Here is a 22,118-nt window from a genome sequence, read left to right on the forward strand (position 1 = left end):
ACACCCTTGTGGGTCTTAAGTTCTAGTCCTGTTCATTGTCTTTAAGGTTTTGTCTACCTGTAAATTGGGCTGGATCCTGAATTCTCATTTCCTCCAGTATGTGGCTACACCCACCAACTTAATATTTCCAGTCTTTCTCCCACCTCTGACTTGGAATCATTGAGAACTGAAACAGTTCTTTTTCTGAAGCCCTGCAAGCTGGATAACTTGATTGAAATGTCACAGAAATCGCCACAAGAGATCATGTATGGGTACCTGGCGTGCCTGTGTTGTGTGAGCCACCGAGAAATCTCACCGGAACACCTGATGACCTCACCAGAGACATTCAAACTGCAAACCATGAAACTCCATCAGATTGCCACTGCCTGTTCTCACTTCACCATCTAAAGATGCTCTGAGCCCAACTTCTAGAAATCTGAATTGACTGCTCTCTGGACTCAGAAACTGAGTTTATAGTTTGTTCTAACCATTAACCTTTGTTTTTCTTTTGTTTCTGTAGAAATGCACCTTGTTAAATGCCTGATTGCTCACACTAGATAGAGACCTAACTTAGGTGGGCATCGACTCCCACCTGTACCACCAGCACCTGAAATGAGACACAGCTGCTGAAATGGACCCATTCCCAGCACTGAGACTGGTCCAGGGGGTAATGGGACAGTCTGCCAGCTCAGTTTCTGGACTGGGAAACTCCTTGGGGAAGTCAAATGAGGGAATGATAGCGTTCAGGATATGCTGCCACAAATATGGCAGGTTGAATATCTTTGAGCCAAATGAATTTGAGAAATGGCAGGTGCAGACAGGACTTGTTGACTTTCCCGTGAAGCAGGTTTTAGGACCCTGATGCCAGAAGCCCCACCTTGTACTGAGACGAGAGGAGCATCCTTGTCTCCAAAGATGGAGGGACACTGAGAGGAATCTGAACAAATACACCTTGCTGAGTTTCCCCAAGTTTGCCGTGTATAATGAGCACTTTTTTTGCCCAAATTTGTGAGGGAAAAATAAGGATACACATTATACATGGTCAGTACTAATTCCGTATCTATATAAATGTTTTTAATTCTTTTATTTATGCTTATGAGTTAAAAGTATAACTCTAGAAATCAATAACGATAGCTGTATGCAAAATAATAGCCTGGAATACGATAATTGGTTTTGTTGAACTTACAACAAACTTGCAGTGATGAAGAGATCTTGGCCTTCTATGATGTGTAAATATTGTAAATTTGTTACCAGTACATAAAATTTCTTGTATCTGTTCTTGTGTTTTGTAATTATTTGTTACATAAAATTTCATGTACCATAATATGTTAAAAAAAAACCAAATGCTAAAACTCCTTTATAATATAAAAAACAAGCACCTACATGTAAACAAATAAAAATTTGAATTAAAATATTAAAAGATTTTTTTCCCTGAAAGGTTGGGCCGAAAACATGAGTGTGCATTATACACGGGAGCGTGTTATACACAGCAAAATATGGTATTGCTCTTAGCTCATACCCCTTTTTGTCCTATCATATTTTTCATAACTCTCTACTTTTCATCAAACCTAGTATAAAAACTTACGTTTAACCATTTCTTTGGTCTTCATTTCCTTACAGAGCCTCCTGTATCACATCAATTTTATATTAAATAAATGTCTATGCTTTTCTCTTGTTAATCTGTCCAGTGGGACAGATTAGAATTTAAGAGATTCAGCTGAGAACTTAGAAGGAATAGATTGTTTTCCTCCCCTACAAAGAAGCATCAGATGACTTCCTCCAAAACATTTGAAAACTCCCTTACACTGACTTATATTGACTGCCCTCTTGAGGAAGAAAAAAGAATCTGAAAACTCATCTTCCCAGTGGACATTAAGCATTGTTTTATTTTGTATCTTATTCTGAGATAAACAGGAGCAAATAATTTCTTGATCTGAGCATGGTTTGCCATGTGGAAAGCTCAGGTAGGAGCAAACACTCTAGGACGATTCATAACAGTGAGGCTGAAATTACCTTTGTCAAAACTCGCTTGTATTGAAATTTTGCCAAGTTTGTTTGGAGGCCTTGTCTTCAAGGGTCTAAGTCATCTTCAAAGAGATGATAAAAGTACATCATCAGTTCTGTCAATATTAGGCTCAAAAATATTTTTCCTTTTTTATAAAAAAATGTTATGCAAGAGAAGTTTTCCTTGTGTATTTTAATTTCATTTTTAAGTTAAAAAAATCACGCCTTATCAAAAATGGTGTCCTATTTTTTATGTATTCTCCTTATTTGGAGTAAATATTAGGAGGGCATCTAGAAGTAGAAAATAACTCAGTAGTGTTTTCTATATTCTTCTTTAATATAATCTTATAATGTGATTACCTACATACACATGTTTTTTCCTTTGCTCTCTAGATAAACACTTAAAATTAATATTTTAATTGAAAAGGTGCTTAACCCATATATTTCTTGATGGGTTAAGGTTAATGTTTTATCAAGTTAATTATTTCTATAGCAGGCGATGTTCATTTAGTGGGTTTTGGCAGTGGCGCTCACTTAGTTCTCATAGAAAAGATGAGCATTTGAAGGGAAACAATTGCTTGCTTTGTAAGTGGTGATGTTGAGTAATGACTAAGTACATTCATTTGCACAGCCAGTATGAACTCCAGACAGATTTTTCCCGGCCTTTTCCTCAAGTGGGTCATGTGATTTGGTGTTTATCACTGAGACTTGAATATCTTCAACTCTTACAAAACGCATAACTTGACCATGAAATCAAACAGCTGTTTCAAAGGACTCTTTGCAAGTGGATTTTAGTTTTTAGTTTTTTGTCATTGCAATGAAAAGATTGTGCAATTTGTTATGCATATTGGAACTTTTTCCCTCCCTTTCTTCCTTCTGCCTTCTTTAAAGCAAGTTTCAATGCAAAGATTTCCGCAGTTTTTGTTGGTTTCTGCTGTCAGCACAGTTGGCTTTGTGCTAAGGCCAAGAGGCCATTGCATTTTTAAAAATCAAATCGCATGTATGGCACTTGGCTATTGTCTTTCAGAGATGACAGTAAGTCAGCATCTGCGAGATTGTCATCTCTGTCTTTTATTTAGATTTGCTTACTCTTGTTTTAGGGTTAATGGGGAAAGAGCCTAATCCCTTAAGAATGGCGTCTTAAGTTTGTGAAGAACCTGCAAAGGTGGTTTTGGTGGCACATATGACTGCTGGGTCTTTTGGATTTAGATACCTGCATTGTTTTCAAAATGTTTACTATTAAAGTTGTTCCTGGGTCCTTTCTTTTGCAAGATGCGTGTACATATTAGTTATATACGTAGAACCTTTAATATGTTGACCTTTAGTTGTGCTATTGTGAAATGCTTCTTGGATGATTCTTCTCTTAAAAACTGGGTTGTTTCAACATTGGGAATTTCAGCATTATTATGTGGAGAGAGTGACTACAGCGTTTTAAGTATTACTGAGTTTGGCATTTATATGTGTACACGCATACCCATGTGGAATTATGAACTTAACTTGAGCAATGACATGTAAAAAATGGGAAAATTACTTAAGAGGCAATTTTTAGTAATAAAGGTATCTTAATTTAACAAATATATGCTATATGTCATATATATGTTATATATGTGTAATATGTGTAATATATAAATAAATAAAAATAACTAATATATATAAATAGCTATGTTTGATGCTGGAGAGAATTTATTAGCACCCGTAAGTTGTTATCTCTTATCCTTAAAGATCCTGCATCCTATAATCGCTGAGTTTAAGTGTTGTAGTAGTTCAGATGAGAGAGAGACTATCACTGGACAAAGATTAGAGAAAACTTTATGGACATAATGACTTGGGCTGGGTCTTGAAGACCGGAGGTGTAGGTGTAGAGGAGGAAATACCCAGCAGAGGGCGCCAGAGTGAAGGTGGGAAATCAGGCTGTGCTTGAGGGACCGGTTTGCTTGTTCATGGCACACCCGTTAGGGAGTAGGGGAAGATCATATTGGTGCTGGGACCTGTAGAACATTCAGTGCCATCCTGAGGGGACTCTCAGTCTTGTGAAATAGTGAGATGGTTGATCATTCATTCATTTGTGTGCTAGCTGAATATGAGCTGTGTGCCACGTGCCAACGAGGCAGAAGAGCATAGTGGATAAGAGCACAGTGGACGCTGTAAACCTTCAGGCTGAAGTCCTCGTTAACTACTTGATGGCTTAGTAACCTTGTACAGGTTTCTCAGCCCTCCCTGCCAGGTCTGGATTGGTCTGTGATGATACATTTGTTAAATCGCCATATCATTGATGCGATCAAATTTTCTAATGTTTAAGGTCTTAATAAGAACTTTAACTTTTGGTTACTAATCAGAAAAGATATAGAAAACTGTTTTATGATCACTAACGAAAATTTTAGTATTTCACTTAGCTGTTTTTCAGTTGACTTTTAAATGAAGGATTGTTTTAGGTCATTTTGATTTCTTTTGGATACTGTTGAATTAATTTTAAGTTAAATTTAAAATGAAAATAAATGTAAGTTAAATTAGATTTTAAAATTTAAGTTTAAATTTAAATAAGCTAAAAACAGTGTCCAAAGCACCCCAAAGAAATCACAGTTAACTAGAAGAATCTGCTACCTGTTCTGTGGTTGGGGGGTGGAATGACGGCATTGAGGGTTCTGTGTTGACAATCAGTGGGAAACGATTTTCACAAAGAAAAGGTGGATTGTGTTTATTTGATTGATCATTGCTGTTCTTTTCTTACTCAGAAAAGGGAGTTTAGAAAGCGTGCTGGACAGGCAGAATTCGCCCCCACAGCCTGGTAGAGACTCAGCAGGGTAGATCCCTGTCTTCGAGAAGAGACTTTTAATGATGTGGTAAGGATAGCTGAGGTAAGTCACAACCACAGCCTCACAGGAGCGCATAGCAGTGTGGCAGAAGTGTGGGTATTAAGTGGGTCCTTCCAGACTGCCTGCTTTTGTCTTCCAGGACACTTCATGGGCTCTGATCTTGGGGTGATGGTGTTTAACATTTGGACGTCCCACAACTACCCTCTAGTACCCTGATTACTTCTTACCACAAACTGCCTTTTGATCTCTGGCGCTGTTGGACAGTTCAGTTATGTATTCAGACTGTGTGGCGAGACTTGTACTGGAGAGTGGGAGGGAAATGGGGTCTGGCCTGAGGACAAGGGACTAGGAACGTCTCAGGCCTGCTGCCATGCCTCGTTCTTTAGAATTTATGCTTGTCCCTTGCTGACCGCTTTTGTCGTCTGACCACTGCCTTGCTTGCCATGACTGCATGTATGTGTGATGTATGGGCTATGAAGCGTGCTTTTCAGACGTTGAATTGAGCTCTAAATTCACTTGACAGAAACCAGACTCCGTTTTCCTCAGAGACCTTACGCGTAGTTGAGTTGGAGCCAGAAAACCTGGGCTTACATCTTGGCTCCTCTTCTTAATACTTGTGTCACTCCGAGCAAGACATGTAGTTTTTCTTAATCTGCCTTCTCCTTAGTAAAGGGGTGGATGGTTATTCCTGTTGTTGATTGTTGCAGTGAGACTCAAATAAGATGCTAAGAGAGCATTTTATAACATTCTAAAGAGCTACTTAAGTGTCAAGTGTCGTGAGTGTTTGGAGGCAGGCAGTGTGTCACAAGTGCCCACAAGCTAAGGCTCGGATCTGGAGGGCAACAGCTGTGTGAGGGCAGAACCTCTTCCGTTGCCCACTGTGTCCTCAGCATCTTTATAGAATTATGCTTATCTCACTTTCTTTCCTCCTAAGTTTAAGAACTTTTAGTCATTTTCATTCTATTCGTCCCTTCTCAGAAGTTTGATGATGCCTCTCCCTCTTAGACAAAGTGGTATAACAACGCATAATGCCCTGTTCCACAGCTGGATAGATAAGCTAACTGTTTGTGGGCTAACCCCAAATGTAAAGAGGCGGGGGGTTAACAGTAGGGTTCTCTGTCTGCCTCAAATAAAAAGGAGCATGACAAGAGATGGGCGCGTGGAAGACACAAATACTGAAAGGAAAGATGTTTGTGTAAAGCGAGGCAGACCAGAATCCAGGCTTCGCGACTGAATGGGGAGTCCAGAAAAGGAGTTTGGTCTCGGTCCAGGGACAGCTCATCTAAACCACAACGGGGCACATGAGACATGCTGCCACAGCCAGCCAGTGCCCGCTAAGCTTACACACCTAGCACGTCGTCCGGACGGCACGCTTGCCAGTCGCTCCCCTGTTCATGTTTTATGTATGTAAATCAGCATTCATGTACTGATAGATGATAGTGAAGACTGTATTTTAAGACAATGCCCCTGTGACTCTTGAATGAGCTAAATTAAATATGTCCCCCAAGTTCGTTTTTTTGAAAGTGAATTATATTTGACTCTTATCCTGGCTCTGTTGCATGAACTGTGTGATATTGGGCAAGTTACTCAACTCCTTCTGAGTGTTCATTTCTTTTTTTGTTTTTTAAAGATTTTTATTGGGGAATTGGGGGATGGGACAGCGCTGGGGAATTGGGGGAAGGGGAACAGACAAGTTGCTGTCGTTTTGTTCTTCAGTCTAGTTGTGGAGGATGTTGCTTCACTGGCCCAAGTTGGCACCATCATTGCGCTCTTCCCGGGCGAGGCAGATCAGTCACTGGATTCTGGACGGCCGCTCACTGCAGCTGCTGGCCGCTCACGCTGGCTGCTGGCTACACATGGTAGCCCATGGCAACCCACTGCCACAGGGGCTGCAGCCTACGCCATCGCGGGTGACTCATGGCAGTCCAGCTCCAGGTCGAGCTGTTGTTCAGCATCTTAGCTGTAAAGGGCAGTGTCACTGGCCCTCATATGTGGGATCCGAACCGGGGCCCTCTGGTGTCCCAAGCCAGCTCTTAACCAACGCGCCATTCGGCCGGCCCTGAGTGTTCATTTCTTTATTTTATTTTATTTTATTTATTATTTTTTTGAGTGTTCATTTCTTAAAAGTCACCTGTACCATAAAATAATAGCGTGCAGAGTTGTTGGGATGAAAAGTAATAAAATATGTAAAGTAGCTAGTGCAGTGCCAGGTACACAGTAGGGACTCAGTTCATGATGGGTATTATTTTTTTATCTAGGCTTAATGTGTGACTATTTATATATCATTGGCAACAAGGTCCATTGATATAATATGAGCATTCCAAATATTGTCAGTCATGTGGGTTTGAATATTTATTTTTAGACTAGAAACATAATATATATTATGTTCTTTCATGGATTTCTGAGAGCAGATACCATATTCCGTTGCATTATATATAGTAACTCAAAAGGCATATGTATCAGTTGTCAGAAGCAACCTCACTGACAAATAGATACTTTCAGATTTTGAAAGGGTCACTTATTCTTTAATTTTATTGCATTATATTTGTGTCCTTGACAACATAATTAATAGTTTTCTCAAACTAAACTGGACTCATGTAGACTATAGGATATACCAGTTATATTCACTCTGCACTGAGTCATCTCCCACCCTCTATCTTTGATAATACAAACAAAGACTGCAAACTGGATCCCTGTAGCCACTCTTTTCTTTCTTCTTTTGAGGACTACTATTCCCAAGTGTGAACTAACCCGTGACCACCCAACTAGCTGTATTTCCCAGCTAGATGCACCATCACGGGGCCCTGGCACTAAGTTGGGGACTTTGGGATGTGAAAGGAAGAGATGTGGGCAACTTTTGGGGTCGTCTTAAAGACAAAGTCATTTGCCCTGGTTGTCCTCGTTTCCTTGTTTGCTCTTTGGCTGGGAAATGACAGGAAATGAAGCAGCAGCCTTGGATCCAGAGATGGGCACTAAATGATGAAGATGACAGAACCAGCGAGCTACCCCGTTTCCTGGGGTAGAGCTGTTTACCCACCCTAGATTACTCACTTCCCTTTGAACTGTTACGTGAGAGAGAAATAAACTTCTGTCTTATTGAAGCCCTTGTATTTTTGTATTTCTTTGTTACAGCTGTTAGTTTGTTACAGACTACCTCATTGCCTAAATTATATGCTTCCTTAAAAGGTTGTGGGTTGCCTATTGAATGGGAGAAAAGATTGCAAATCATGTATCTGATAAGAGGTTAATATGCAAAATATACAGAGAACTCATACAACTCAATAGCAAAAAAAAAAAAAGTCTGATTAAAAAATGGGCAGAGGATCTGAATAGACTTTTTTCCAAAGAAGACACAGAGATGGTTAACAGTTACATGAAAAGATGCTCAACATCACTAATCGTCAGCGAAATGCAAATCAAAACTACAAGGAGATATCACCTCACACCTGTTAGAATGGCTATCATCAAAAATGCAAAAAATAACAAGTGTTGGTGAGGACAAGGAGAAAGGGAACCCTTGAGCACTGTTGGTAGAAATATACATTGGTACAGCCACTATGGAAAGCAGTATTAAGGTTCCTCAAAAAATTAAAAGTAGAATTACATTATGACCCAGTAATTCCACTTTTGGGGATTTATCCAAAGGAAATGAAAACATTATTTCAAAAAGACATGTGCAGCCCTATGTTCATTGCAGCATTATTTACAGTAGCCAAAACATGGAAACAACTAAATGTCCATTGATAGATAAATGGATAAAGAAGATGTGAGATACACAAACGCGCGCGCACTCACAAATGTTATTCAGCCATAAAAACAAATGAACTCTTGCCATTTGCGACAATGCTGATGGACCTGGAGGGCATTATGCTAAGTGAAACAAGTCAGACAGAAAAAGATAAATGCCAGTGATCTCACTTACGCGTGGAATCTAACAAAACAAAACCACCAAGCTCATGGATATAGAGAACAGATTGGTGGTTGCCTGAGATAGGGGGTGGCAGGTGAGCAAAATGGGTGAAAAGGGTCAAAAGGTACAAACTTCCAGTTCTAAAATAAATAAGCCCTGGGGATGTAATGTGCAGCATGGCGACTATAGTTGATAATATGGTGTTGCACATTTGAAAGTAGTTAGGAGAGTGGATCTTGAAAATTCTCATCAGAAGAAAGAAATTTGTAACTGTGTGGTGATGAATGTTAACCTAGGCTTATTGTGGTGATCACTTTGCAATATATACAAATAGCATTATGTTGTACACCTAAAACTAATGTAATGTTTTGTCAGTTATACCTCAATTTAAGAAAAAGGTCTTGTGAAGACTAGAGATTATAAATTGCTTAGTTTAGTGTGAGACACACCGTGCTCTGTCAGTGTTACCTATTATTGGTTAAATAGTTCATTTCTACCTACTGTGGATGGGGCACGATGCTAAATATAAAGATCATGAAAATGGTTTCTACTATCAGTGGATTTAAGAAAATTAAAAGCAAGTATTCTTTCAAATAAAAAAGTACATAAACCAACTAGCAACAACCAGTTACAAAACAAATTTTTATAGTGTTGTATGTAATTGTAACCAAAAATATAGTTTATCCAGAAAGAAATAAGAAATGGGTAAGAGGACCCCATGAGAAAAGCTTACAATTTAATTAAGACATCAAAGAATGTCAAAACATATGGAGAGATATTTCATGTTACTTAATGTTATAAAATGTTTCTCATAAAGGTTAATTAATGTTAAAACCTCAAATAATGGGGCAAAAAGTATGTAATGAAAAACATTGGTCCTTGGCCCACCTTTTCTCAATCCTGGGTCGTTAACCCCCTACACGACTACTTTGAATTCTTTAAGCAGTTTCTTCTGGTATTTACCTCCATATTTTTCAGTATTATGCCATTTAAAAATTTTTTCAGTTTTAGCCACTATCTGTTGACTTTTTAGTAAAACCAATGAGGATTTAGCTCTTTTGTACCTTCCTTATCAGTTCTTTCTCCCCCCTCAACTTCCTTCCCTTATCGTAGTTATCACAAGTGTTGGTTAGTGTCGCCAGGGGTATAAGTATGTAACATTCATATCTGAGGCACAGTGAGTATGATCACATTTTTGTTCTATAACTTGTTTTTCTTGGAGTTGATGGGAAATTTTCTTGTATTATCTCTTTGCTAATTTCTTGGGCTCCTTTTTCTCTTCTAGAATTTCTGTAATCTAATATTGGATCTCCTGGATTTTTATCTTCTTTCTTTTTCTTCTTTCTCTCCAGTGTCTGGGAGATTTCCGCAGCTGCATCTTCCCATCTTCCTGTTACACGCACACCTCACAGATAATGCACGTCCAGCTCCAGCCCACCACAATAAACCTATGACATCTATGAAGAGCTGTAAAGCGAGCACAATAAAATGAGGTATGCCTGTTGTAATAAAATAGATCACTTAAACAATATACTGTAATGAAAGGTGACTGTGGTCTCTCAAAATATCTTATGTACTGTACTCGCCTTTCCACTTAAAGGGGCACTTTACAGCTTCTCTGTGGCATATCCAAAGTGCCGGCTTCACTACTCCTGCCTTTTGGGGCCATTATTAAGTAAAATGAAGATGATTTGAACACACGCACTGAGACTCTACAATAGTCGATCTGATATCCAGGATGGCTACTGACTATCAGGCACATAGTGTATACAGACAGAGTGGTTTGCTGGGAAAAGGCATGGTTCATGTCCCGTGGGATGGAGCGGGATGGTTCGAAGTTTCATCGCGCTACCCAGAATGGCATGCAATTGAAAATTTATAAAATGTTTATTTCTTAAATTTTCCATTTAATGTATTTGGACCGTAGTTGACCACAGGTCACTGAAACTGTGGAAAGCAAAACCATGGGGGGAGGAACTACTGTGCTGGTGAAAATTTTAACTGTTATACAGCATGTCAGGGGCTAGTAGTACTACACCTCCCTCCTAGTAATGGGGGGCTTTGGGTGAGGGCAGTTTCTGGACTGAGTTTTGGCTGTGAGCCAACAGTAGCCAACATTCCGAGTAGCTGGGGAATTGAGTTCTTAGGAGCAAGTTCTGGGCAATGGACCATAACATCCACTACAGAAGGGTTTTGGGTGTCCTAGTGAGCAGTATTGCCAGAAATAAAAGCTATCCAAGCATGTAGGATAATAGATAACAAGTTTGGATAGGATTTCTTTGAGTCATAACAATCCTCATTTTAGCCAGAAATTTCATTTTAAAAGAAGTGTATAAATCATTAATCATATCACTGAAATGAGAGATGATGATTTTGAGATAAATCTAGGCACTATTGATTTATTACATTAAGGGGTAGATACTATTTGGTGATGCTGATACAATTTCTATTTTTAGGAAGTTTTGTAATAGGTTGTCATATTGCCGGCTTATTTTTCTTAAATCCTTTTAAAGAACCAAGTCCCGTAGCTTTAACTGCTGACATTTATGAAAAAGAAAAAGTTGTAACATGTGCTCAAAGTTTATATATATTATTTTTAGAGCTTTATTGAGATATATTTCACATAGCATAAAAGATTTACTATTGTAAGTGTACAGTTCAGCGGTTTTTAATATAGCCACAAATAGTTTTGCAACCATCACATCTAATTTTAGAAAACGTTTAACACCCCCCAAAAGGAACGCCGTATCCACTAGCAGTCAGTCCGCATCCTGCTCCTCACCCTCCCCTCCCCAGCTCAGCACTAGGCAACCAAGAACTTGCTTTCTGTCTTTATGGATTTACCATTCTGGACACTTCACATAAATGGAATCATGTTGCATGAGACCTTTTGACTGGCTTCTTTTACTGAAAGCTAATAGAGTTTTTTCCCACTGTATATTAATCCGAGTAACAGTTCTCTTCTTTATAATAAGAGGGCTAGAGCATGACGGAACAAAGCTGAAACGCTTCTAGTATCATCTCTACCTCATGTCCCCACTGCTCCATCAATTGTGGGTAGCAACCATATTATAGGAAGTGGCTGTATTTCAGTAGTTCAAGGAATTTATCAGTAATGGATGAAGTCATTTCAGTGACTATTTATTTAATTCATTGATTGACTGATTAATTCATTCATTCATTCACTCACGTATTGAACTTGACTTTGTGGAAGGATAGGAATGACCTATCTATATTTTAGCCTGCTCTTGGGAAGAACCACATTTCAAGTAGTAATAGGTGGTGGTTTTGACTTTTAAAAAAGAAATAGCCCAGCTTTTTATTTTTTTTTTTTTAAGAAATGGAACAGTTTAGTCCATTTCTTCTATTGCCATCTTATTGTAAAAGGACAAAAGTGCTTCTCATCATAGTTGTTAACTTACTACAATTTATCAATTGCTTACAATGTATTGATGGCATGCTAAGAAGCATGTTGCATGAGTTCTTATATTCTGACACGCTTGTCAGGTAAGTGGCCTTCTCCCCATATAGAGACAAGGAAAACAATGTCTATGTAGGAGGGCGACTTCATAATAACACGAGTAAAAGAACAGTGAGCATATTGGCGGCATTAAAACTTCATGGGTGAACGTGGTTGGGGAATAAATGTCTAAAAAGGCGCCTTAGGGAGATGATAATGAATAAAAAGGCGAGGAACAGTGATTTAGAGTATAGATACTTCTAGTGTAGTATCTAATGTGTAGATAGATACTAATGGAAAGCAGGACCCACCTATATAGGATAATCATTATCTCTTAGTGCCTCCATACTGTGCATTTTTGTATTCTGGATGTTAACTTACTTTAAATGGCAAAATATCTGATAATAATAGAAAGCCCTGCAATTACATGGCATCTATTGATTTCATCTCCCGAATCTGCATTAATTAATTGCGTGATTAAAATATTTAGAGTTCTTAGCAGTTTTAAAATTTGTTTTTCTGTGTTATGAGATGGATACCTATTATACTTGTCATTTGAAAAATCACTACAGATTTCTTTTTTTTGTGCAATAGACTTATTTTGTAGAGCAGTTTTAGGTTTGTGGAAAAACTGAGCGGCAAGTACAGAGTTCCCATATCTCCCCCCCAATCTTGCCCCCTCACCCCCGTTTCCATAATTATTTGACATCTTTCAGCAGATTATGCATTTGTTACAATTGATAAGCCCATGTTAATACATTATTATTAACTAAAGTCCATAGTTTTCATTAGGATTTGCTCTTCGTGTTGTACAATTCTATGAATTTTGACAAATGCATGATTCATACACCCACCATTATAGTTTCACACAGAATAGTTTTACTGCCTTAAAACCCCCCTGTGGGATGTTAAATGAAAATAGGAAGTCTTTTTTTTCTAACTACTCCCAGTCTGACTCTAAGAAACTACTGTTAATATTGCCTCGTCTCTTCAGACTTGTCTAGCAATTTGGCTTTTTAATGAAACAATGACTTTTGGATCTCTCTTGAGACAGTGCATGTACATACGCCCTATTTTTCCAGTGGCGGCAGAGTAAACAACCTTGAACCCTCTTAAAGGAAGGGATTATTCGGTGACTGAGGACCAAGCCCACATAGCACTGTGGAGTGGTGCTCTGAGAAGCGGGGCACTAGAAGGTAGCATATCTAATGCCCCACAATTGTGCCACTTTGGTATGGAAGCTGAATGTTATAACATATAATTTAAGGTTTTAGGATTATTGACACATAATAACATATTATTAACTAGGAGATGAAGAAAGTGCTCTGACATGTGCATCTGTGTATTATGTTCATTTCGTGAGTACCTTTGTCTAAATAGAAAAGCTTTTACTTACTATTGTACAAGACTTAATAGTTCCTCATTCTTGATATTTTAAACCTTTAAGTAGCTTTCATTGATTTGTGATTAAATGCTTGTCAAAAACAGGTATAGTATGTTTTCTCTTTGAAAGATGGAGCTTGAGAAAAATGTGAATCAGCCAATGAAATTTTGGGTTGTTGGAAAAGTCATGACGTATTTTTTCTATGTCTTTCGTTGAAAAATGCGACATGACTTTCCCAACAGCCCAATAATAAGGATGCTTCATGAAAAGACATTAGGCATCATTTTAGGCTTTCTATAAAATGATTTGAGTATTTACTATGGAAAATACTTCTGGAGTTCCTGGATGATAAGTTCTTGATATGTATTAATTTTAGGTACCAAAATTAATTATTGTTTAATTAACCTGGTAGACTTTTAAAACTAATTGTGAAAGAAATAGAACTTAGTGACAATTCAAATAAATAACTGAGCTTTGGCTATTTTCTGTCTATCATTTCACTGAAAGCACGCTTTATTAAAAAACCAAGTGATAAATTTATTTTCCTTGACTTTATATTTTTCTTACCTTTCATATGAATAATTCTGTTAATATGAACTTTCGATGTATTATTTGAATAATTCTGGTAATATGAACTTTTGATGTATCATTTAATTTACATGTTCATTCATAGCAGCATTACTATTGACAACAAAAAGGTACGAGCAACCCAAGGTTCCATTGATGGATGAATAAACAAAATGTGGTATATACACACAGTGGGATGTTATTCATCTTTAAAAAGGAGGGACATTCAGACACATGTTACAACATGAACGGAACCTTGAAGACATTTTGCTAAGTGAAATAAATCAGTCATGAAAAGGCAAATACTGTTATGATTCCACTTATATGAGGTTTCTAAAGCAGTCAGAATCATAGACAGAAGATAAAATAGTGATGCCCAGAGACTGGAGGAACGGGGAAATGGGAAGCTATTGTTTAATGTGTATAAAGCTTCAGTTTTGCAAGATGAAAAAGTTCTGGACATTGGTTGTACACAGTGTGAATGTATTTAACAATACTGAATTGTACACTTAAAATGGTTTAAGATGGTAAATTTTGTATATGTATTTTACCACAATTTAAAATTTTAAAAAATCATATATATTTATTTCCTTCTGCTGACTTTGGGCTTCATTTGTCTTTTTCTGGCTCTTTAAGATGCAATGTTAGGTTGTTTATTTGGGATTTTTCTTGTTTCTTGAGATAGTCCTGTAATGATATAAACTTCCCACTTTGGCTGTATCCCCCAAATTTTGATATATTGTATTTTCATTCTCATTTGTTTCTATGTATCTTTTGATCTCTACAAACACATACAACTAATTTTGTCCAGTGGAGTAGTCTAGCAAGGAATGGAGAACTCTAGAAGTTTGAGAGATTTTTTTTCTAAGACTATACTATCTCATTTCCTAAATATTTAGAAATATGCTGCTGATTTCAATTGCTAAGACAGTGCAAAGGGAGAGCATTATTTTGGTAATTATTGTCAGCTCTTACAAGGATTATAGACTTAAAGCTTTTTAAAATTTCTGAATAAAAGTTTTCTTATAAGTACCATTTAGCCATTCATTTGTATTGATTAAAGTTTTGTGTGCATGGTTTTAGGGTTACTGAATACATAATAACATTATTAGCTAGAAGATGAAAGTGCTAGAGATTATAAGGTGAGGTAGTTAAGTACCAAGTTAGAAAGAAGATACCTATATCATAATGCTCAGGTGCAGGTTGAAAAGTATCAGCCTACCCAGAATAGAAATTTGAGGTTACAAGAGCAACCATAAATCCGCTTCAGAAAAAAGAGGCAAATCGCATGCTTCAAGTTACTCCTGTTCGTTTTTCTCAGAGCGATCAACTTATTTGATAACAAAACAGTACTAGCTTCTTTTAAGTTTAGCCCCCAAAGGCAGGTTATCAGTTCCAACATTTTTTAATTAGCTACTGAGTTCTGAGACAAGAGTGAAGAGAAAATGTGATTAGATACGCTTGTCCGTCCATATCACCAGGCATATACAGCTTTTATTTGTGGTATATTTAGAAGGGTTCTTAAAAAAAGATTACAATGACAAAACCACATTTCTGCACATAGTTATGCCATTTAGTTAAATACTCTACACATATACCTTATTTTAAGTTACTATTGGGTCTTTGGAAAAGTCATGACGTATTTGGTCTATGTTTTTCAAAGGTCATTTATTTATATAAAGAACAAAGATCAATCAATGATATATTGCCCATTTTGTTCGATAACCTTTTTGCCATCTTTCAGTGAGCTTCATAATTCCTCATTCATAGAAGGACCTGTCTTTACTTGTGAAAACTGAACAAGGTGCTGATTTACAGCCTCATCTGAATTGAACGTTATACCATGCAAGGAGTTTTGAAGAGAGCAAGACAAGTGGAAATCTGATGGCACAAGGTCAGGTGAGTATGGTGGGTGTGGCAACACATCCCATCCAAGCTCCAATAATTTTTGACGTGTGATCAAACTTATGTGTGGTCTCGCGTTGTCGCAATGGAACACAACTCCTTTACAGTTTACAAGTTCTGGAGGTTTCTGGATGATGGATTCGTTCAAACTGTCCAATTGCCGACAGTACACATTCGAATTCATTGTTTGGTTCCTTGGTAGGAGCTCGAAAAACACAACACCTTTAAAACCCCACCACACTGAGAGCATAACCTTCCTCTGATGAATGTCTGCTTTCGATGTCGTTTGAGGCGAATCATCACGTCAGGACCAAGACCGTGTGTGCACCACATTGTTGGAAACAATCCACTTCTCATCACCAGTTATCAGTCGCTTCAAAAAGGATCGTTTTCCTCATGTTTAATGAGCATATTGCAGATGTTTATACACACCGTCAAATGAACTTCTTTGAGTTCATGCGGAACCCAAATATCGAGCTTGCTTACGTATCCGAGTTTCTTCAGGTGGTTGTGAACACTTGAATGATGGATGTTCAATGTTTCTGCAATCTCTCGTGTCGTGTAACGTGGGTTTGACTCGATCAATGCCTTTATTTTGTCATCATCAACCTCGGTGGGCCTCCCTGACCGAGGAGTGTCGTTCAGATCAAAATCACCAGCACGGAATTTCGTGAACCATCGTTGGCACTGACGTTCTTGTAGAGCATTGTCACCGTAAACTCTATGCAACTTTTCACAAGCTTGACGCGCGTTCTTCCCTTCATGGAAGTAAAACAATAAAATATGGCAAAAATGCAGTTTGGTCTTCCATCTTCAACTTGTTGTAAAATCTCCAAAACTCAACCAAATCGCTCAAATTTTTTCTTTTTGGATTAAGCTAGAACTGTCAGCTGTCAAATGACATAGCAATACCATAGATGCAAATGACTCTAGTACTTCCAAAAATGAACTAGTGCCATCTGTTGCAAACATGCGTCATGACTTTTCTGACAACCCAGTAGTACACGCAAAAGCAAGCAGAGTATCTTATTCATCTCGGGTCAAAGATTTCATCCTATTTACTTTTGTGAATCTAGCACCTAGTACAATGCTGGGCATATATAAAGCTATTAATAAATGTTTGAATGAGTGAATGACTAAATCAATGAATATGTACCAATTTCTGAATTTGGATAGATAGCATCTATAAATCTTTCTTTTATGAATATAATGTTTCATTTGCTTTCCCTAGATGTTTCACTCTTTCCTTTTAAAAGCTTTACTAAGCTTTAAGTAGTTTTCTTTCTTTTAAAAATTTTTTATTGGGGAGTTGGGGAAGGGGAACAGTGTTGGAGAATTAGGGAAGGGGAACAGCCAAGTTGTCCTTCAGTCTTAGTTGTGGAGTGTGCAGCTAGCTCAGCTCCAAGTCCAGTTGCCATCCGGCTGCCTGTTGGCAGCTTGTGGCAGTTCAGCTCACGGTGCCGTGTTCAATCTTAGTTGCGGGTGGGCCTAACCCACCATCCCATTTGGGAGTCGAACCGGCAACCTTGTTGTTAGGAGCACGTGCTCTCACCAGCTGAGCCATCCTGCCACCTGTTGGCAGCTCAGCAGCAGCTCAGTGCAAGCGCAGCTCATTGGCCCATGTGGGAATTGAACCGGCGACCCTGTTGCTCAGAGCTCACGCTCTAGTAATCTTCTTTTGTAATAACATAACATATAAATAAAGATATATTTCGCAAACATTTATATAGTGCTTACTGTGTGCCTGGTACTGTTCTCCATAAGTCATGTTATCCTCATAAAAGCCTTATAAGATGGTTATTATTCCATTTACATGAGGAAACTGAGGCACAGACAGCTTAGGTAACTTACCCAGTTATCCGGCTAGTAAGTGTCTCGGCTGGGATTGGGATCCATTGCTGGGCTCCACAGTGTGTGCTTAACCGCTATACTAGGCAGTCTTTTATTTCTATTATAACAAATAACAGCTCTAAAAATTACTTCCATCTCCCCAGAAGACTGCCCATACTGTCTTATTATTTATTGTAAGTTTTGTTAAAATAGAAAATCTTAGCAGTAATATTCACTGTACTTCTATCATCAAGCTATATAATGAGTATGCTGTATTGTTTCAAGTTGTATCTAAAGTAAGCATATTTGAAATATGCCTATTGATATTTATATGGACAAAGTATGGTGGTAAATGGGCATTACTTCAAGGGTAATGGTATGTGTATGTGTGACCGTTGGGGAACTGTCTGGTGGCACGGGCGAAGCCTTCTTTCTGTCTGAAACGTCTCTGAAGTGTCAGGGAGCAAATGAGAGCCTTGGGAACCAGGAGACTTGGACTCCTAGACATCTAGCTGTGTCTCAGTTTTGACATCTTGGCCAGGTGCCTAGTGACCTTGGAGCCCAGTGATGCCCTTGGTCTTCTGATTGTCTAGGTACCTGAGGAATTGAAGGGTTTCTTTTCCTTGTCCAGTTCTGTGATCTAGGAAAGAGTTCTGAAGAGTCAAGCTCTAGTCTAGTGTGAGCTCAGTATTTCACAAATCAAGGCCCTTAATTCACATTTTATTTATGGCTATATGCAGCCTTTCTTTAAAGCCTTTTGGGACATTTCTTAGTACTTTGTTGGTTTAAAGTCCCCCAATAGCCTGAATTTTCAAATATGAAATGTCTAAATTCACTGTGGCATCTCTTAGACAAAACCTGTCATTAAAAAATAAAAGAATCGTGTTGTATTCAAATGGAGCTACAGCAATAATGTGAAATGTGGACTGTTTGTTTTTTCAGGGGTTACTGTTTTAGAGTAACAACAATAACTACTTTTATTTTGTTAACCTTTATGCCTTCCTTCTTGCCCCAAATAACTATAATAGTACTTTTACAAATACAGTGTTTGGCATAAATTGCTTTACGTTAAAGGTTAAAAACAAGCAACCAATAGTGACATTTTCTATAAATACTAGGATTTTCCAAAGTATGTTCCATGAGAGTCTAGTTTTGGGAGATGATCTGCTAGAATATGGTTTTGTAATCATAAACTCAGGAACAATTGCATAAATGCCACCCCTCGCAACACACACAGACGCATGTGTCCACACACACGTGTTGAAGAGGTGCAGGGTATAGCAATATATTAATGTCACCAACAAGTCCTGCAGCATTCAAAACTGCCTTAGTTAGCTTTGTTTAGGTCAACATTTCCTATATTTGTTTGAACTCAGAACCATTTTTTCCCTTAGTATCAGTTGGCCATCTGAAGCCCTTTGTACTCCACAGACTACTGTTTGGAAAGTAATGCTGTGCAGTACAGCAGTGGAACAGGACAGTATTTTAGTGAGGTTCCTGAATAATAGCACATCAAAAGTCCATTATTATTTCATTCATGACAAATGGATTTTTAGGAATAGCATTTAGAAGTTGTTAGAAGCTTAAGGTGCAGTGAATCTTCCTGGAATTGATTATATACTAAAATACCTTGCGTATATAGATTACTTAAAAATACTTTTAACTGCTCTACTTGGTATATATTGATAAACTTCATTAATCCCAACTAATTGGGGAAGTTATGCAAATCCAACATAGCATAAAAGAATACAAAATGGTTTTTAAAGAAATGCAATTTTATCATTGTAAATACTTTATCTAAAATTATACTCACAAAATATTCCCAAGTGGAAGATTCTGGGTGGAAATTCTTTAAATAACAGTGACTTATAGTTAGCTCAGGTGCAAATATATAGGTACTTCTGAAATATTTCAGATTATTTTAAAACATTTTCAAAAAGTGTTTTAGATTTTATTACGTGACTCTTACATACACTATTTGCTGAGCCATTTTTTTATAGATTAATCTATTGCAAATTCTTAATATGATTTGCTTCATAAAACCTTAGTTATTTAGTGAGCTTTATCCTAATTGAGAGTAGGACGAAGCATGGAAATAAGGCAAATCTAATGATAAAGGAAAAAAATTTCTTTTGAACAGTGATAAAAAATAACAAGAAGCAAAGACTTGACTATGACAGCTAAAAGGAGTGATTAATAATTGATAAACCAAAAGGAAATGTACATGCTCGTTGAGTTCTGAAGAAGTTCAAATTGAAGGCCAAGTGTCAAATCACAGTAGCAATTAAAATATGAGAAAGAGAAAAATGAAACGATGCTGGAAAGGAAAGGTGAGGTTGCAGCAACGCAGACAGATAGATGGGGGTGGAGCCTGAAAGCAGGTGCACAGAAGAGTCAGCAGCAAAAGCAGGTAAACGGTGTCACAGTCACGGTTGCCACTGAAGATACGGGGCTATTGCACCCCTGTGGAGGTGTTGTGTTGGGGCTAGGAGAGATCCCTGTGGAGTTGCAGTTGTCCTTGGAATGCTGCCTTTTTACATGCTAAGTGTTCTTCTCTAGAATAGATCCCCAATAGCCCATTCTCTACACTTTGTTTTTGTATATTTAAAATAGCATGTACACATTTGTTTCTTCAAATCTTGTCACATCAGTGATTCTTACCAGGGTTTAATAGACCTGATGTGTTAAGATTTCCACTAACTGCTTTTTATTCCTTTGATACTTTATGTTCCTTTGCAGCATAAGAAAATATAGTAAAGCATAGTGGTATCACTCATTGTGTAGGAATGGGGAACTCAAGGTGAAGATTAAATGACTTATGCAAGGAATGAAGGGAAGGAGGCTTTCAAGTGTAGCTGAGACACTAGGAGTTTGGTATTTTTATAGGGAAAAAATACAATGGTTAATTGAGCAGGCTTTCTGAATTTAACTTCTTTAATGCTTGATTTTACACTTAAGTATTAAATCTTTCAAGTATTATCTATATCGGTACCAACTAATCTGCCTTTCGTTATATAATGGATAACTGATCCAGCCTTTCCTTTTAAGAAAATCCTGGATGTATTAGATCGTTAAAACAAATTCTAACATTTGGTGCTCATTAGTGTTCTAACCGAAACAAAAACATTTTAATGGCTGATCCCAGAATATTTTGAAGTTAGTGTAACTTTGCTGGAAAGGTATTTAAGCTACAGTATCAATTGCAAATAGGCCGTGAGCCAATTTTCAAAGCTGTTTCTATGTAAGACACTGAGTTTTTCAGAATGCAAAAACTACAGTATATGGTGCTGTGCCATGTGGCAACGAAACAGAATGAAGCAATTACAATGGGATTTGTATTGATAATTGTATTTCTAAGTGAGTAGTTTAAGATGTAGTGAAACAGTTTAGAATAACTCCCCAGTGTGCACAACAATTGCTTTATTTTAGTTGTAAACCATGAAAGAGGTGTTTTTAATCTAAGGAAGGATGGGGATATCTGGATAATAATTAAAACTTCAAACTCAATATTTAGGGTTTATGGCTAATTGACCTGACTTAAAATGGGATGCTTCAGCTTTTTGGACATTTCAAGAAAACTGCTAATTATCATTTATCTATGAAGGTAAAATAATGACTTTCTATAACCTAGAGAATAAAAAGGTAAACTCTTTACTTAAGATTCTCATTTGTTGTTTGGCTGGGCAACAGAACTTGGCATAGAGAATTTTTCTTTTAAAAACACTCAAACTAATTTCCTTTGTTTGTGGTAAATGCAAAAGGAAGGCAGTTCAGTATTAAATAATGTTGTATGTCAGTTCGAAATTAATTCTGTGCTTCATGACAATACTTAGATTGATAGTAAGTACAATCTAATGGTTTATATGTGTGTTTCGACATTTAACCATAGATATTGCTTGCAAGAATTTTTTTTTAAAATCTCAGGCTAAGTATGTTTTATTCATAGTTGTTTTAATTTGTATAATCTTTTAATATAAGATAAGACACCTAAAAATTACATTGCTATTAGATGTGTTTTCAATAAGTGTTATTGAAATATGTAGATTTACAGTGTTACACAAATTGGGACAACAAACAATTCTTAACACAGCGCTTTATGAGTTTCTGGTTATTTGAACGATATGTTTAGATTACTTTGAATTATTTTTATTATCATTGTGAATCGGTTTGTTTTTGTATGCATATTTGTGTGTTTTGACTTTATCTGGACCTCAATTAGGTAGTTTAATGACAATTCCGTAGCAAGATAATTTCGAAGGCTCATTC

The 22,118-nt window shown here is 37.4% G+C and overlaps 1 protein-coding gene across 5 annotated transcripts in view; it reads left to right on the plus strand.

Moving 5' to 3' along the window:
- DISP1 (dispatched RND transporter family member 1) overlaps positions 1-22,118 on the plus strand; it is a 172,960-nt gene that overhangs the window by 18,190 nt on the left and 132,652 nt on the right. For all 5 annotated transcript variants that reach the window (XM_019639616.1, XM_019639615.1, XM_019639617.1 and 2 more), the window contains exon 2: positions 10,059-10,199. The gene's annotated coding sequence lies outside the window, so the exon portion shown is untranslated. The remainder of the gene's footprint in view (positions 1-10,058; positions 10,200-22,118) is intronic.

Source organism: Hipposideros armiger, unplaced genomic scaffold (assembly GCF_001890085.2).
Source record: "Hipposideros armiger isolate ML-2016 unplaced genomic scaffold, ASM189008v1 scaffold_45, whole genome shotgun sequence".
In the NCBI taxonomy this organism is placed as follows: Eukaryota; Metazoa; Chordata; class Mammalia; order Chiroptera; family Hipposideridae; genus Hipposideros; species Hipposideros armiger.